The following is a 17,829-nucleotide window of genomic DNA, read 5'->3' on the forward strand; positions in this document are numbered from 1 at the left end:
ACACCATGAATAATTAACGAGGATGAGGGCTTTGGAGCCTGAGCTTAGTCCAAAGCCACCCTTTGCTTCAGGCTGAGAGGAAGGGGTGGAGCCGTTAGAGACGGGGAGGGGAGGGTGCAAAACGAAGAGCCCCAACCTGGCGCAGCACACATCTGCTCCAAACCACTTCCTTTCCCTTTAACCTAGTTTTGCGCCGGTTTTTAATTCCTCCCCCACCCCGACCCCCCCGACCCAGAAGAGGGTAGGTTACAAGAGCTTTCATGAAAACTTCTGTTGGGAAAAACCTCCAAACGCTCCTTTTTAAACCTATCTGGGTGCCTAGAATCAAAGGAGGGTGAGTGCCTCCGGCATCTCAAGATGGGGTCCAAGACAAATCTTCCTTTCATGGTCCTCCTCCCTTAATGATTAAGTTCTCAATCATTTATTCATTCAGTAGCTATTTGTTGAAACCTGCTCTGGGTCAGTCACTGGAGTAGGCCCTAAAGATACAACAGAGAACAAGATATATAAGTTTCCTGCCTTGATGGAGCTCATTAATCTAATGGGAAATATAGAATAAACAGGCAAAATAAACTGCAGATGGAGAGCAGTGTTATGGAGGAAATAAGGCAACAGAAAATGAGAAGGTTGGGGGTAGGGAGTGTGCACCTATGTTAGATGGACTGGTCAGAAAAGTCCCTTTCAGGAGGTTACATTTAATTTGAGAACTAATGGAGGAGAAGGAGCCAGTCAGGAGATGGGCTGGGAGAAAATGGAACAGCAGGAAAGATCTTGGTATGTTTTAGGCATTTGCAAGGCTGGCTGGTTGAGTTTAGTGAGCAATTAGGAGTGGCCTCATGGAGACCGTGGAGAAGGCAGCATAGATGGGGATGTGCAGGACCTTAAATGAGGGCCATTTTCGACCCCCTGAAGACTCTCTATACTCCTGCTTTTGGGGACCCACTCCACATTATATCCAAGAAATTAGTATGTACCCACATCCCTCAGTAAAATAAAATATATAAATAACTTCATAAAGGTTGAGATGAAATTTAGGATTAATTGACATATATCATGCAGTCACAAATATTCATTAATTTTGACTTACAAAGTTTTTTTGGAGCCAGTTCCTTTTTTTCTCCCCTGTCTCAAGCATTTTTTTATTAGGTCTGTGACAAGGTCTCAGCCCCTATGCTGTGGGCTATGAGTGCCTAGTGGATACCAAGGTACGGAGTGATGAGAAGTTTGGATTTTATTCAAAGTGTCATGGAGAGTCATGGAGGAGTTTTAAGCAGTGATACAATCTGATTTACATCACTTAAAGATTGCTCTGGCTTTTATGTGGAGAATGAATGAGGTGGGTGAGAGTAGAAGAGGTAAGATATGTTAGGATGTTGTGCAGGGCTGGAGTGGTGGCCTTGGAGAGACAGGTTTGAGATATATGGGGATAAAAGTAACTGAATTTGCTGATGTATTGGATATGGGAGGGAGGGGAAGGAAGGAGATAGGGATGATTCCCAGGCTTCTAACTTTTATCAGTGAGTGGGTGGTAATCCCATTTACTGTGCTATGCCAGTGGGGAGGAGTTTTTCTAGCCGAAAATTAAAAGTTTAATTTTGCAGATGGTAAATTTGATATGTCTATGAGACATCCAAGGGAGATGTCAAGGAGGCAGTTGAATTACATCTGGAGGTTGGAGGAAAAAAATCTGGGCTGGATATATAAATTTAAGAGTTTTCTGCAATAGAAGAATAGTGACCTTCAGAGATTGGGAAAAGGAAGACAAGTTCTCCAAGGAGATTGAAAAGGAGTATCTAGTGGAGTAAACTGGAGAAAACCAGGAGAGAATGTAGTCACAGAGAAGGCTTGAAAGGGAGTGCTTCAAGAACGAGAGTGGTCAGCTGGGCCCAGTGCTGCTAATTTCAACCAGGTGTCCGCTGGATTAGCAATCTAGTTTAGGTAGAAGTCCTGTGTGTCCACCTTGTCATTCCCCATCTCAGGAACCTATGGTGACTTTGCCTTGTCAGCCACATCAAACTCAAATCCCTCTGCCATTCCTTCAATGTCCTCTATAATCTATTCCTCCTCTATTGGTTCATTCATTATTTATGATCCATGCTCATTTTCTGCCAGGCCCCGTGTTAATTGCAGCGTAAGTACGGATTCTGTCTTCTAGTGGCTCATGGTCACAAGCACCCATCCTGGAATAACATGTAGCAGGAATCAAATCTGCTATTTCAGCGAGGCTGGGGAGGAAGGGGGAGAGCGATGGGAGGAGGTGTCTCTTCTTCAGCAGATTCACCCCCACTCTTTGTGCTGAACCTTCCATCAAAAATGACTTCCTGGGGCTTCCCTGGTGGCGCAGTGGTTGAGAGTCCGCCTGCCGATGCAGGGGACACGGGTTCGTGCCCCGGTCCAGGAGGATCCCACATGCCGCGGAGCGGCTGGGCCCGTGGGCCATGGCAGCTGAGCCTGCGCATCCGGAGCCTGTGCTCCGCAATGGAAGAGGCCACAACAGTGAGAGGCCCGCGTACCGCAAAAAAAAAAAAAAAAAAAAAAAGACTTCCTTTGTTTCTAAATCTTCCTCCAGGACCCACTTTAAGACTGACACCTTGCATAAAGCTTGTTTCTTCAATAAGTATGCTTTCTCTCCTAAACCACGCTGTAAACTTCTTGAGATGCCGTATATCTCTTTTGTATCCTTCACAGATGAGAGAACAACAGACACAGAGATGGATCTACCATGGGGCTTTGGAAAATTAAGCTTCAGAGCCTCCTACTTGCATAGGTCCCTTCCAAGGCCCCATACTTAATTTTGTATTCATAAACAGTGGGTGAAAATGGAAGACATATTTGCTGATGGTCTCTGAATTTACTAACTTCAAATATTTGTTGATTTATTAAGCTTGTTTTATTTATAGGGCTCTATATGAGAATTGTTGTTACTGCTTATATAATTCCCTTGCACAAAAGCCTTCAGTGGCTCCTTATTGCCTTTAATTAAATAAAAGTTTCCCAACCTGGCCTTCAAGGACTGCTTCCATGTGGCCAAATATTATGTCTCCAGCCTTATTTCCCCCAAACTGAACCCCTCGCTGTCACCTTGGTATTGTTGTTCATACTGATTTCTCTGCTCGGAAAGGTCTCTTCCAACTCTACCTTTTGACTTCCTAAGAGAGCCTTTAGGCCCTTGCTCCTGGAAGAGAGGTCCCTGGATGAACCAAGTGACCCGAGAGCTTGTTAGAAATGCAGAAACTCAAATGCAGCTCCAGACCTACTGAATCAGAAACTGCATTTTAACAAAATCCCAGTCAAGTTTGAGATATACTGACTTAGGCCATTTCGAAGGCCACCTCCTCCTTTCAACCCTTTAAAATCCCTAAAGTGAGACATGTTTTTCCCCTTTTAAACCTTCTTCATTCTTTGCCGGTACTTCTCTATGGTCACTTCATTCGGCCTTGAATCATGGTTAATTATGTACCACTCTTAGTTATCCTGTTAGATTGTGAGCTCTCTGAAGGCAGTAACAGTGGAACTCAATTTAGGGATGAGTTAGTTGACTTGGTCTTTCTCTCACTGCCCTTCTACATCCCCATATACACATGTAAACCAACCCAAACCTAGGTGGTGCTTCTGCTGTTTTAGTTGTTTCTCAGAATTTTGCAAGGATCCATATGTAAATTGACTCTCAAATGTGCCATTTGTGGGAGGGAAAATCTGTTGCAATTATTTTTACTTAATAAAATGAGCATTTAACTATTATTTTATGTTATGAAAGCCTAAAAAATCATTCCCTTTACCTTTGGCTGCTGCTGACGGATCAAATTATATCTTCATCCCTGAATTCCAGAGTAGGAGGAGAGCTGATCTAAATTATTCAAAAACAGCTGGTTACCTGTAACATTACACAAAAATTTTAGGTAAGGAAATTCCACAAATTTCTTTGATTAACACAATATACAGGTTTCTTTTCCTTAAAAATATTAATTTAAAATTCCTATAAGAAACCAATGTTTATTGCAGAAAAGTGTAAAAATATACATATTTCCCCCCCAACCCCCCAAAAATCAACCTAACCTTTCTACTTGGAGATAATATCACTGATATCACTACGGTACATCTCCTTCCTGTTGGAATCTTTCCTGGCCAATAAATATAGATCTATATCATCCCTTTTACTAGTTACATGGTATTTCACTATAAAGATAGATCGCACATTTGTTTAATTGGTTCAGCATCACTAGTTTGTTTCCAATTTTTAAATATTAAACAGTGCTGCAAGGAGCACTTTGTATATTCATCTGAGGATAAACTTTCTCAAATTCTGGTTTTAAGAAGATAGCACTTAAAATTAGGATAAGCTTCAAGTGATAGAAAACTCCAAACTACAGTAGCTTAAACAAGATAGAAGTTTATTTTTCTTATATAAACAACGTTTTGAGATAAGTAATCAGGACTGGTGTGGCAGCTCCACAATCATCTGGAACCCAGACTCCTTCTATCTTGTTGCTCCACATCCTCAACCTGTGGCTCCCACCTCATGGCCCAAGATGGCTGCTTGAGTTCAAGCTATCATATTCACATTCCAGTCAGCAAGAAGGAGGAAAGGGGGAAGAAGGGACTTCTCCCTGACACTTCAAAAACTCTTCCCTTGACATGGATTTGGCCAGAATTTTGTAACATAGTCAGTCCTAGCTGAGAAATATTTTGGAGGGCCCTGTGCCCAGCTTAAAGATAGAGGATTCTATTACTATATAGGAAAGGAAGAGCAGATATCAGAGTACAACAGAAGTCCCTGTACAAAAATTAAGCACATTTTCCACATTTTACTTTCTGATTTCCTAACCCTTAGTGAACAGTTTTTTAATGTCCAAATTAATCTAATTAATCTAAGAGGCTAAATCAATTTCCTGTTGGTTCTTGATAGAGAAAACACATAGTTAGCTTATATCTTTTATATAATTGAAAATAACTAAAGTTACTTCTAAATTCCCTTCTTTAGACAAAGTAATTTCTTTTCTAATTTGATTTCTTTGGCATTTCCAAATCCTATTCCATCCTTCTGATATATTTCTCATCTTCTCTTGATGTTGCTTTATTTTGGTCCCTAAGTCTGTTACCTTTTCTTCTGACTAAATCATAATTGGTTGAATTGAATTGAAACAGTTATTTGTCCTTTACTTTTGTGCATTTATTTCTTTAAATACTAAGAGTAAAGCCCACAGGTTGAGGACTTTTTATCTTCTCTTTTGTCCTCATTTTTTTTTTATGGAAAAGATGGGTATTTTCTTTTTTGACTCTTCATGTTTAAAGACTAGTCAGCTGACTCACAAAAATTGCCAGCAAAAATAATAAGGCAGGTTTAAGTGATTTGTATAGGGCAGTCAAAGAAAAATATACAAACGAGAATAAAAAGGTGTATAAACTAAGGGTATGTGGAACCAGGGACTGTTACATAGAGTCCTTAGGATGTAACATGGTGACAAGATTTCATCCAATAAAAGACTTTGGCAGGAGAATAGCAAGAAATTCTTCACTTTTCAGACAAGGACACCAAGGCCCAACAAGTTGTGTCTTTCCCAAGATTTTCAGCTCCAGTGTCCTTCCCGGCATGAAGCCAGTTTTAGTGATTACGTTTAGGTCATGTCAAATTTTGCCTGGAAAAGTGCTATGTTAAAAAGTCTACTATGTAAAAAGAAGGGGAAAAAAAAGAGAGAGAAAAAAAGTATATTTTAAAGTAATGTGTGTGGTATTATACTATTTTAAAATGAAAAAAATGTATATATAAGTATATAAAATACTGGAAGTGTAAGCTGATAGGGTAGGGGGGTCCCCAGAAAAAGAGAACCAGATACAGCCTTTTGTCACGAGAAGCCATTTGAGGCTTAAGTCATTTTGCGATCTAAGTCTGGCCACAGTGCTTGCCCTTGAACAGGTCTCGGTAATAATGATCTTAAGGGAACAAAAGAACAGACTGTTATCAGGCAAGAGAAGTAGCAACATTAAAGATAAAAAATCAGTTGTAAATACTCCAGGTTCTGTTTCAAAGGTAAAGATTGGCCTGAAGCACTTTCTTGAGCTGTTTTGCAGAATTCAAACCCCCATCAAGCGCTCATCAGATCAACTGGAATCTTAAGGGATGATAATGTTGACATCTTCTGACCCTCTTGGCTTTAATCAACTAAAGCTTGAACTCTGTTGACCTTTGTCCCAATTCTATGCTGACTTCTCTGCTCAGACCCCTTCATGAATATGCATGTACCCTTAGCTTAAACTCTTACCCAATTTTGCTGTTTGGGGAGATACTGCTTTGGGAAAGATCCCTAGTGTTCTCCTTACTTGCTGCAAGTAATAAATCCCTCTTTCTCCCTATCTTTGGCTTGGGTGTGTCATTTGGCTCAACACCCACTAAGAGGCGAACCCAGTTTTCAGGTAACAGGAGGAATGACACTAGTAATATGTCAGCAGTAGTTATTTTTGCATGGCAATATTAAGGGAGATTTAAGTTAGTTCTTTTTTTGTGTGTGTGCATTTGGGGGTTTTCCAAGCTCTCTGTATTGAGTCCATATTATTTGCATTATTAGAAAAAATATTTAAAATGTACACTGTTGTATATTACTGTAGCACAAATGGAAGAGATGGAGAAGGGTTGAAAAGGTGTTTTGGATATTTTTAAACGAGTATTGTCATAAACTGAAATATAGCAATAAATAAATGTACTCAAATATTTAAGCCAGTTGATAGCTCTGTCTGGGAAATTAGGAGGCCGAGGACCAAATAACACAGCAGTTAGTGGGCACTATGCCCTTTTCCCAACATCTTTTTCTGATCTCCTTTCAAAAGGAGCCCTCCCTCAAGATTAGTTTTTAGAAAGGTGTAGGATTCTGAATTTTTTTTTGGCCTCATGGCTTGTGGGATGTTAGTCTGGGCAGTGAGAACACAGAGTCCTAACCACTGGACCACCAGGGAATTCCCCAGGATTCTGATTTTATTACCCCTTAGACTGCATCAGGCTCCAGGCAGCTATACAAAAAAACCCTGAGATAGTGTGGATTCAGATATGAAGGGACTAGTTATTGGCTCCCACTCTCAGAAGCCAACTCAACCCCAGCTGGCAATAAATTTTTTAAAAATTGAAGTACAGTTGATTTACAATATTGTGTTAGTTTCAGGTGTGCTACTAAGTGATTCAATTATATATATTTTTTCAGATTATTTTCCATTATATATTATTAAAAGATATTGAATATAGCTCGCTGTGCTATACAGTAAATCCTTGTTGCTTATCTATGTTATATATAGTGGTGTGTATCTGTTAATCCCATACTCCTAATTTATCCCTCCCCCAGCTTTCCCCTTAGGTAACCATAAGTTTGTTCTCTATGTCTGTGAATCTGTTTCTGTTTTGTAAATAAATTCATTTGTATTATTTTTTAGACTCCACATATAAATGATATATAATATTTGTCTTTCTCTGTCTGACTTCACTTCGTATGATAATCTCTAGGTCCATCCATGTTGCTGCAGATGGCATTATTTCATTCTTTTTATGGCTAATATTCCATTGTATATGTGAAGCACATCTTCTTATCCATTTATCTGTTGATGGACACTTAGGTTGCTTTCATGTCTTGGCTATTTTAAATAATGCTACTATGAACATTGGGGTGCATGTATCTTTTTGAATTAGAGGGGTTTTTTTGTTGTTGTTGTTTGGCCACATGACTTGTGGGATCTTAATTCTCAGACCAGGGATCTCGAACCTGTGTCCCCTGCAGTGGAAGCGTGGAGTCCTAACCACTAGACAGGCAGGGAATTCCCTGAATTAGAGTTTTCATCTTTTCCAGATATATGCCCAGGAGAAGGATCGCTGGATCATATGGTAGCTCTATTTTTAGGTTTTTTGAGGAACCTCCATACTGTTCTCCATAGTGGCTGCACCAATTTACATTCCCACCAACAGTGTAGGAGGGTTCCCTTTTCTCCACACCCTCTCCAGCATTTATTATTTGTAGACTTTCTGATGATGGCCATTCTGGCCTGTGTGAAGTGATATCTCACTGTGATTTTGATTTGTGTTTCTCTAATAATTAGCAATGTTGAGCATCTTTTCATGTCCAACTGGCAATAAATTTAATCCCATATTTTATATTTTGTAATTGAATTATTTGGGCTGTACTTTTAGCATTGTGTTGAGAATTCTGGAAAATGGTTTTGTTTTAAAAATTACGGCCAGTAAGTCACAAACTGGGAGCAGATATTTGCAAAAGACATGTCTGATAAAGGATTGTTACCCCAAATATACGAAAAACGCTTAAAATTGTAAGAAAATGAACAACCCAATTAAACAATGAGCTGAACAGATACCCAAGAAGATACACAAATGGAAAATAAACATATGAAAGATGCCATGCATCATATGTCTTCAAGGAACTTCAAATTTAAGCAACATTCAGATCCCTTTACACACCTATCAGAACGGCCAAATTCCAAAACACTGACAACACCAAATGCTGGTGAGGATGTGGAGTAATAGGAACTGTCATTTATTGCTGGTGGGAACACAAAATGGTACAGCCACTTTGGGAGACAGTTTGGCAATTTCTTACAAAACTGAACATATTCTTACCATATGATCCAGCAATCATGCTTCTTGGTATTTACCCAAAGGAGTTGAAAACTTATGTCCACACAAAAACCTGCACATGGATGTTTATAGCAGCTTTATTCATAACTGCCAAAACTTGGAAGCAACCAAGTCCTTCAGTAGGTGATAGATAAATAAACTGTGGTGTATCCAGACAATGGAATATTCAGTGCTAAAAAGAAATGAGCTATCAAGCTACAAAAAGACATGGAGGAACCTTAAACGCATATTGCTAAGTGAAAGAAGCCAATCTGAAAAGGCTACATACTGTATAATTCCAACTATATGACATGTGGAAAAGGCAAAACTATGGGGACAGTAAAAAGAGCAATGGTTGCCAGGGGCTAGAGAGGAAGGAGGAATGGACAGGCAGAGCACAGAGGATTTTTAGGGCAGGGAAACTATTCTGTATGATACCGTAATACTGGATACATGTCATTATATGTTGTCAAAACCCTTAGAATGTACAACACCAAAAGTGAAATCTAATGTACTTTGGACCTTGGGTGACAATACTGTGTCTATCAAGTTTAACAAGTGCAACATTCTGGTGGGGGGATGTTGATGCTGGGGGTTGGATGGGGGGGTGGCGGCAGGAGGTAGATGGAAAATCTCTGTACCTTCCATTCAATTTTGCTGTGAACCTAAAACTGCTCTAAAAAAATTAAAAAGTTAAGGCCAGCACTTAGTCTTTAATTCAGGAACACTCTTCCAGTTAAAAAACTAGACTTTCCAGATATAAAGCAGTCAGGTAAAAAAAAAAAAAGTACATGCATTCCAGGTTGTGTGTGAGGGTGTGAAAGTAGATGTGCATTTGTACCCTTGTCTTTCAGAAGACAAAAATTAAATGTTCCAGAAATCTTTAAAAGATACTTTAAGAAAAAAAATTTTTTTCTGTTCTATTAAGTACTTCTTATCAGATCTCATGAATGTGACACTGACAGCGATTATTAAAGCAAATTTTGTGTGTGTAGTTTTGGGAGGACAGTCGTTACCAAACACGGGACAAGTATGGAAGATACTCCCCTGTGGGGGGAAAAAACTGCTAAAAAGTCAGATGGCTTGATTCATTTGGAAAGTTTTAGAAATTGAAAACACTGAAATTGGGGAAACTCAGAAATCTATAATTCTCATTAATGACTGAAAGTACTAAGTAAACAAGCCACAGGATCTAGAGAGCTCACTGGCTACTGAATAGAGTGCATTTCAAGTAGAAATAGGTTCTGTAATTTTTCCAGCAGGTGACAGCAGAGAGCTGTGTAAAATGTAATGTTTTCTTAAATGAGGAGTGGAAATCCTCAAGGTGGGGAATTAGAAAGAGCTTTATTTGTCACAGAACACCTTCAGTTTATAGATGAAGAAACTGAGCTACAAAAGATTACCTGACCTTCCTAAGGCAAAACTCTTCGCTAACATAAATTCCTCGAAACACGTCAGGCTATGCAAATTTCACTTATAATTACATTATACTCAAAGCAAACAAATTTAATTAGATATGAAAAAATATAATATTTCATGTGAAATATTAAAGTATGATAGAAAAGTTTTTGGAGTATTTCCCTTTTTTATTAAACCTTAGAAAAAAAAAAGAGGGGCCATCTGAAAGCTTTCTGATGGGAGGTGCACTGACAGGGAAAAAGTACAGATTTGGGAAGCAAGCCTGAATTTGATTCTTCATCCATCTCGTTTCTGTTGTCTCACCTTGAATAAATTATTCAAGCTTTGTGTTCACTTTTTTAAAATTTCCTTTAAAAATTATTTTATATATTTAAACACATTTTTAACTGAAGTATAGTTGATTTACAATGTTGTATTAGTTGCAGGTGTACAGCAAAGTGATTCAGTTATACCTACATATATATCTACTTTTTTTCAGATTCTTTTCCCTTCTAGGTTATTACAAAATATTGAGTATAGTTCCCTGTGCTATACTGTTCACTTTTAAATGGAGTGATAATAAGTATCCCATAGGGTTGTTGCAAGGTTTAAGTGAGATCACACTTGCAATGTGTTTGGCTCATAACATATCAGACACTCAATAAATATTACCTCCTTTTTCTACCCACTCCGGGGCGCTCAGAGGTGGAGAAGCTGGGTACTTCCATTAACGGGGCTGCCAGGTAAAATACAGGACACCCAGTTAAATTTTAATTTCAGGTAAATGACAAGTAATTTTTTAGTATGTGTATGTCCCATGCAAAATCTGGGACGTACATACACTAAAAAAGTGTCCGTTTTTGCATGGGACATACTCATACTAAAAATTACTTGTTGTTTATCTGAAATTAAAATTAAACTGGGTATCCTGTATTTTTCTTTGCTAAACCTGGCAGCCCTAATTTTTAAAGGCTCCTGACTTATTACAAAATGAAGAAACACCAAAGCAGTGTTATACAATTAGTGGTTAATTTTAACATATTTACATTTAATAAGTTAGAGTGCCAAACCAAGAAATATATTGTAATATAACTGCTAGTCAGAAGATAATGGTGGGACTTATAATAAATATCAACTCACAGGACACTACAGGAATCATGGTCTGGTATTGGGACATGCACTTCAAACTACATAACAAATGTCTTTTAAAAATCTTTTTTGTGTGCCTTTGTGACTATTGTAATCTCATTTCGAGATGAGGTCAAAGATCTAAATTTGGGTTTTTTTGTGGCCATGAGGGCTCTGCCAAACAGCCCTCTGGGCCCCCATAATTAGCCTTACTCACTTTCTAATATAATAGTAGAGATGCTTGGTACTTTATCCTGCAAAAATGTTTCCTTTGTCAAAAATGACAGGATCTTTTATGTGGTTGTATTTTATGTATTATTCCTTTGTTGATGTTGGGGGAAAAGGCAGAGAAAGCTAACGGGATGAATGCAGCCAAGGGACATAGTGGCCCGATTTCTACCCTGCAAGGAACTGGAGGAGCTGCAGCAAAACTTTAATATACTCCAAAGGAGGGCACGTTCTCCTTTTAACCACTTGCATAAAGGAGAGTTATGGTTTATAATATACTAAAGTTGTCTGTTCATCACATCACAAGTACTTCTTTAGACCACGGAACCACAAAGGTATTAGGAAAGAAGTAGCCTAGACAAATCTAATTAAGTAGCTGGCCTCAGTGTTTGACACTGTGCCAAACTTACAAATAAAGCCAAAACTCTAAAATATATATTGTTAGGGATCTCTGTAAAAAATACATTTATTAAACACTGAATACATTTAAAAGAATATTTGAAAAATATGTGTGAGGATAAAAGAATTGTGATGCAACAGACTCCTGTGTATACCTCACCACTCAGTTTTAGGAAACAAAACAAAACATCATCATGACCTCTGAAGTCCCCTAGGGTCCCCTCCCAGATCCCTTTCCTTCCCTCTCCCTCAGAGGGAACCATTACCTTGAATTTGTGTTTATAAATTCCCTTGCTTTTCATTACAGGTTTACCACATACATTTATTTTCCTTATATTTATATGTATATATGTACTTAAAATTTTAAGAGAAATATGGCATGCATACAAAATCAGGTGTGAAAATATATATGTTTAGTTTAAACAACAACAATGAATACCTGTGAATCTATTACCAGGCCAAGATAGAACACTGTCAAGACCCATGCCTACTTCTCTCCAATTGCATCTCCTCTCTTCCTCCCAGAGATGAATATTATCTGGAATTTTGGATTAACCATTTTTTGTTGTGATAAAATACACATGATATTTACCATTTTAACTATCTTTATGTGTACGGTGAGGTGGCATAAAGTTCGTTAATGTTGTGCAACATCACCACCATCCATCTCCAGAACTTTTTTATCTTCCAACTGAAATTCTGTACTCATTAATACTAACTTCATTCCTTCCTCCCCACCAGATCCTGGAAGCCATGATTCCACTTCCTCTGAGAACTTTACTACTCTAGCGCCTTATATAAGTGGAATCATACATTATTTGTCCTTTTGTGTCTGGCTTATTTAATTTAACATAAAGTCTTTGAGCTTCATCCATGTTGTAACATATGTTAGAATTTCCTTCCTCTTAAAAAAAGGTTTAAATTCATCTGTGGAATGGGATTGCATTGAATCTATAGATCTATTTGAGGACATCTGACATTTTTATTAATGCAAATCTTACAGTCTATGAACATAGCAAAGCCCTCTGTTTATTTTGGTATTCTTTAATATCTCTTAATAAAGCTTTATAATTTTTCCCCATAGAGATCTGGTGCACCTTTTGCTAGATTTATTCCTGGATACTTCATATTTTTAATCTATTAGTAGCTGGTGTATAGAAATGCGCTTGATTTTCATTTATTGATTTTGTTTCTAATACACTTGCTTGCTAAATTCTCCCTTTTTTATTTTTATTTATTTATTTATTTATTTATGGCTGTGTTGGCTCTTCGTTTCTGTGCGAAGGCTTTCTCTAGTTGCGTCAAGTGGGGGCTACTCTTCATCGCGGTGTGTGGGCCTCTCACTATCGCGGCCTCTCTTGTTGCGGAGCACAGGCTCCAGACGCGCAGGCTCAGTAATTGTGGTTCACGGGACTAGTTGCTCCGCGGCATGTGGCATCTTCCCAGACCAGGGCTCGAACCTGTGTCCCCTGCATTGGCAGGCAGATTCTCAACCACTGCGCCACCAGGGAAGCCCTCTCCCTTTTTAAAATATAAATTTATTTATTTTATTTATTTTTGGCTGCGTGGGTCTTCGTTGCTGCACACAGGCTTTCTCTAGTTGCAGCAAGCTAGGGCTACTCTTCGTTGCGGTACCCAGGCTTCTCATTGTGGTAGCTTCTCTTGTTGCGGAGCACAGGCTCTAGGTGTGCGGGCTTCAGTAGTTGTGGCACGCGGGCTCAGTAGTTGTGGCTCGCAGGCTTAGTTGCTCCGTGGCATGTGAGATCTTCCCAAGGGCTTGAACCCGTGTATCCTGAATTGGCAGGCAGATTTTTTTTTTTTTTTTTTTTTTGCGGTATGCGGGCCTCTCACTGTTGTGGCCTCTCCCGTTGAGGAGCACAGGCTCCAGACGCGCAGGCTCAGCGGCCATGGCTTACGGGCCCAGCTACTCCGTGGCGTGTGGGATCTTCCCGGACTGGGGCACGAACCCGTGTCCCCTGCATTGGCCCGGGGACTCTCAACCACTGCGCCACCAGGGAAGCCCTATCCTGCCCTTTTATATGTTTGTAGGCAGCCAACATTTCACAGGCTGTCCTGGGACTTGGGGTTCTGTCTACCTGGGCACATTTTCAGGCTCTGGCTGGCAAAGCAGCCCCATCAATTTTTGCAGAGGGACCTGTGCTGGAAGAAGAAAAGTGAGATCACAAAAATTCATTAGCATTCCAAATTCTTCTTCTTCTTCCCTCTCTATGCCTACTCCCACCCCCAACCTCTACCCCAGCAATTTCTTTTCTTCCCTTTAGAGTAGCTGAGGGAAGCTGCCAAAGCCAGGCCAGGAGCTTGCCGTTTCTTGTGTCTTTTCTAAAGACCCAGCATTCAGCCCTCACCCAGTGAGAACCTGTCAGAGCAGCAGGCAGATGATTATCCTTTCAGCGGATGGAAGCTTTACCACGAATGGAAATTCAGGTGTTCGCTGCATCTGTGGCCCCACAGCAGGGAGGCGGTGCACACCAAGCAGGCAAGTTTTACCTGGATCAGTCTGCAGGAAGTGCTGGGCCTCGGAGGTGCGAGGAGGGGTGTAGCCAGATTTGGGCTCCCTTCCCTGTGAAGCAGTGGGTAACCTGCTGGACCCTTTCCTGAGGTCTCTCCTTAGAAACCAGTGCAAACCAGCCCATCCTTTCAGCCTAGCTCAAGGAGGCCACCTCCACTAAGAGGATCCCAAACTCAAGGACAGAACTTAGGATGAACAGATTCCTCCTCGTTTAATGGAGGAAAATCTTAATAACCATCTGGCCAACAATGGGGCATGCTGCCTAGCAAGGTAATGAACTCCCCATTACTATAGGTATTCAAGCAGGTGCTAGTTAGCTGCTTTCCAGGAATATTACAGAGAGAAGACCTGTCATGGGTGGGAGTTTAGCTACTATGCCCTCCAAAGCCTTTTTACCTCTATGGGTTCTCATGGGGATAAGAGCATGAACTTGGAGTCATCCCAGGCCCAGGATTCAAGTCCTGGTCCTGCAATTAGATGGCCATGGGCAACTCACTTAATGTCTTATTTAAAATAAATGAGCCATGGCCGCTGAGCCTGTGTGTCCAGAGCCTGTGCTCCACAACAGGAGAGGCCACAACAGTGAGAGGCCCGCGTACCGCAAAAAAAAAAAAAAAAAAAAGAAAGAAAAGAAAAATAATAAAATAAAATAAAATAAATGATATAAGCATATTTTATTTTTCTGATAATGGTTGATCACTGTTTAAAAAAACAATTTATTGTGGACACTTTCCATTGAAATACATTTAGTTTTTTTGTTTTGTTTTGTTGTTTTTATTTATTTATTTATTTATTTTGCGGTACGCGGGCGTCTCACCGTTGTGGCCTCTCCCGTTGTGGAGCACAGGCTCCGGACGCGTCAGCGGCCATGGCTCACGGGCCCAGCCGCTCCGCGGCATGTGGGATCTTCACGGACCGGGGCAGGAACCCGTGTCCCCTGCATCGGTAGGCGGACTCTCAACCACTGCGCCACCAGGGAAGCCCTGTTTTGTTGTTTTTAATATTTATGTATTTAATTTTTTAATTTGGCTGCACTGGGTCTTAGTTGTGGCATGCAGGATCTTCGCTGTGGCATGTGGGATCTTTAGTTGCAGCAGTTGCGGCATGCGGGATCTAATTTCTTGACCAGGGATCGAAGTTGGGCCCCCTGCATTGGGAGCGCAGAGTTTTAGCCACTGGACCAGCAGGGAAGTCCCACATTTAGTTTTAACTTACCCTTTTTCATAGTTATATACTTAACTCCTTTAAGCCATGGCTTCCTCATCTGTAAAATATTCAATAGAATAACAATGAAATTGTGGAGATGATGAAAAGATTAAATAAGGAATGCACATAAAGCGCTTAGCATTTAGTTAGGCATCTAAAACATGATGACTAATCCTTATTTGAAACCAGTACTGTCCCATAGAATATAATGTGAAGCTCCACACAAAAACTAGTAGAACTGATAAACGAATTCAGTAAGGTAGCAGAATACAAGATTAGCATACAGAAATCTGTTGCATTTCTTTACACTAACAATGAAATATCAGAAACGGAAAGTATAAAAACAATGCTTTTTTAAATCACATCAAAAAGAATAAAATACTTAGGAATAAGCCTGACCAAGGAGGTGAAAGACTTATATGCTGAGAACTATAAAACATTGATAAAAGAAATTGAAGATGATTTAAAGAAATGGAAAGGTATACCATGCTCTCGGATTGGAAGAATTAATATCATTAAAATAGCCATACTACCCAAAGCAATCTACAGATTTAATATGATCCCTATCAAATTACCCATGACATTTTCAACAGAACTAGAACAAATAATCCTAAAATGTATATGGAACCAAAAAAGACCTAGAATTGCCAAAGCAATCCTGAGGAAAAAAAATCAAAGCTGGAGGCATAACACTCCCAGACTTCAGACAATACTACAAAGCTACAGTAATCAAATCAGTGTGGTATTGGACATATGGATCAGAAGAGAGAGCTTGGAAGTAAACCCACACACCTACAGTCAATTAACTTCCAACAAAGGAGGCAAGAATATATTCAATACAATGGAGAAAAGACAGTCTCTTGGGCAAGTGGTGTTGGGAAATCTGGACAGCCTCATGTAAACCAATGAAGTTAAAACACTCCCTCACACCATACACAAAAATAAACTCAAAATGGCTTAAAGACTTAAATATAGACAGAACACCATAAAACTCCTGGAAGAGAACATAGGCAAAACACTCTGACATAAATTGTAGCAATGTTTTCTTAGGTCAGTCTCCCAAGGCAATAGAAATAAAAGCAAAAATAAACAAATGGGACCTGGGCATATATCCAGAGAAAACTCTAATTCAAAAAGATACAGGCAGGACTTCCGTGGTGGCGCAGTGGTTAAGAATCCACCTGCCAATGTAGGGGACACGGGTTCAATCCCTAGTCGGGGAAGATCCCACATGCTGTGGAGCAACTAAGTCCGTGTGCCACAACTACTGAGCCTGCACTAGAGCCTGTGAGCCACAACTACTGAGCCCACATGCCACAACTACTGAAGCCCAAGTGCCTAGAACCCGTGCTTTGCAACAAGAGAAGCTACCTCAATGAGAAGCACATGCACCACAATGAAGAGTAGCCCCTGCTCGCTGCAACTAGAGAAAGCCCATGCACAGCAACGAAGACCCAACGCAGCCAAAAATAAATAAATAAAAGATAAATAAATTAATTTTAAAAAAGATACAGGCACCTTAATGTTTATAGCAGCACTGTTTACAATAGCCTAGACACGGAACCTAAGTGTCCATCGACATTTAGATGAATGCATAAAGAAGATGTGGTATATATGTATATATTCCATTGTGTGTGTGTGTGTGTGTATATATATATACACACACACACACACAATGGAATACTACTCAGCCATAAAAAGAATAAAATAATGCTGTTTGCAGCAACATGGATAGACCTAGAGATGATCATACTAAGTGAAGTAAGTCAGAGAGAAAGACAAATATCATATGATATCTCATATATGGAATCTAAAATATGACACAATGTTACAGAACAGAAACAGACTCACAGACTAGAAAACAAACTTATGGGAGGGATAAATTTGGAGTTTGGGATTAGCAGATACAAACTACTATATATAAAATAGATAAACAGGGCTCTACTGTACAGCATTATATTCAATATCTTGTAATAACCTATAATGGAAAAGAATATGTATATATAATGTATAACTGAATCACTTTGCAGTACACCAGAAACTAACAGAATGTTGTAAATCAACTATACTTGAATTTAAAAGTATAATGCATGTCTCATATGTAATTTAAAATTTTCTAGTAGTCATATTAAAAAAGTGAAATTAATTTTACTAATTTATTTAACCAAACATACACAAAACATTATAATGTTAATGTGTAATCCTAAAATTTATTAATGCAATATATTAACAATAATTTTTTGGTACTAAATTTTTAAAATCCAGAGTGCAGATTGAATTTATAGTACATCTCAGTTTGGACCAGCTACATTTTAAGTGCTCAATAGTAGCATGT

Source organism: Mesoplodon mirus (assembly GCF_964341445.2).
Source record: "Mesoplodon mirus genome assembly, chromosome: 18".
In the NCBI taxonomy this organism is placed as follows: domain Eukaryota; kingdom Metazoa; phylum Chordata; class Mammalia; order Artiodactyla; family Ziphiidae; genus Mesoplodon; species Mesoplodon mirus.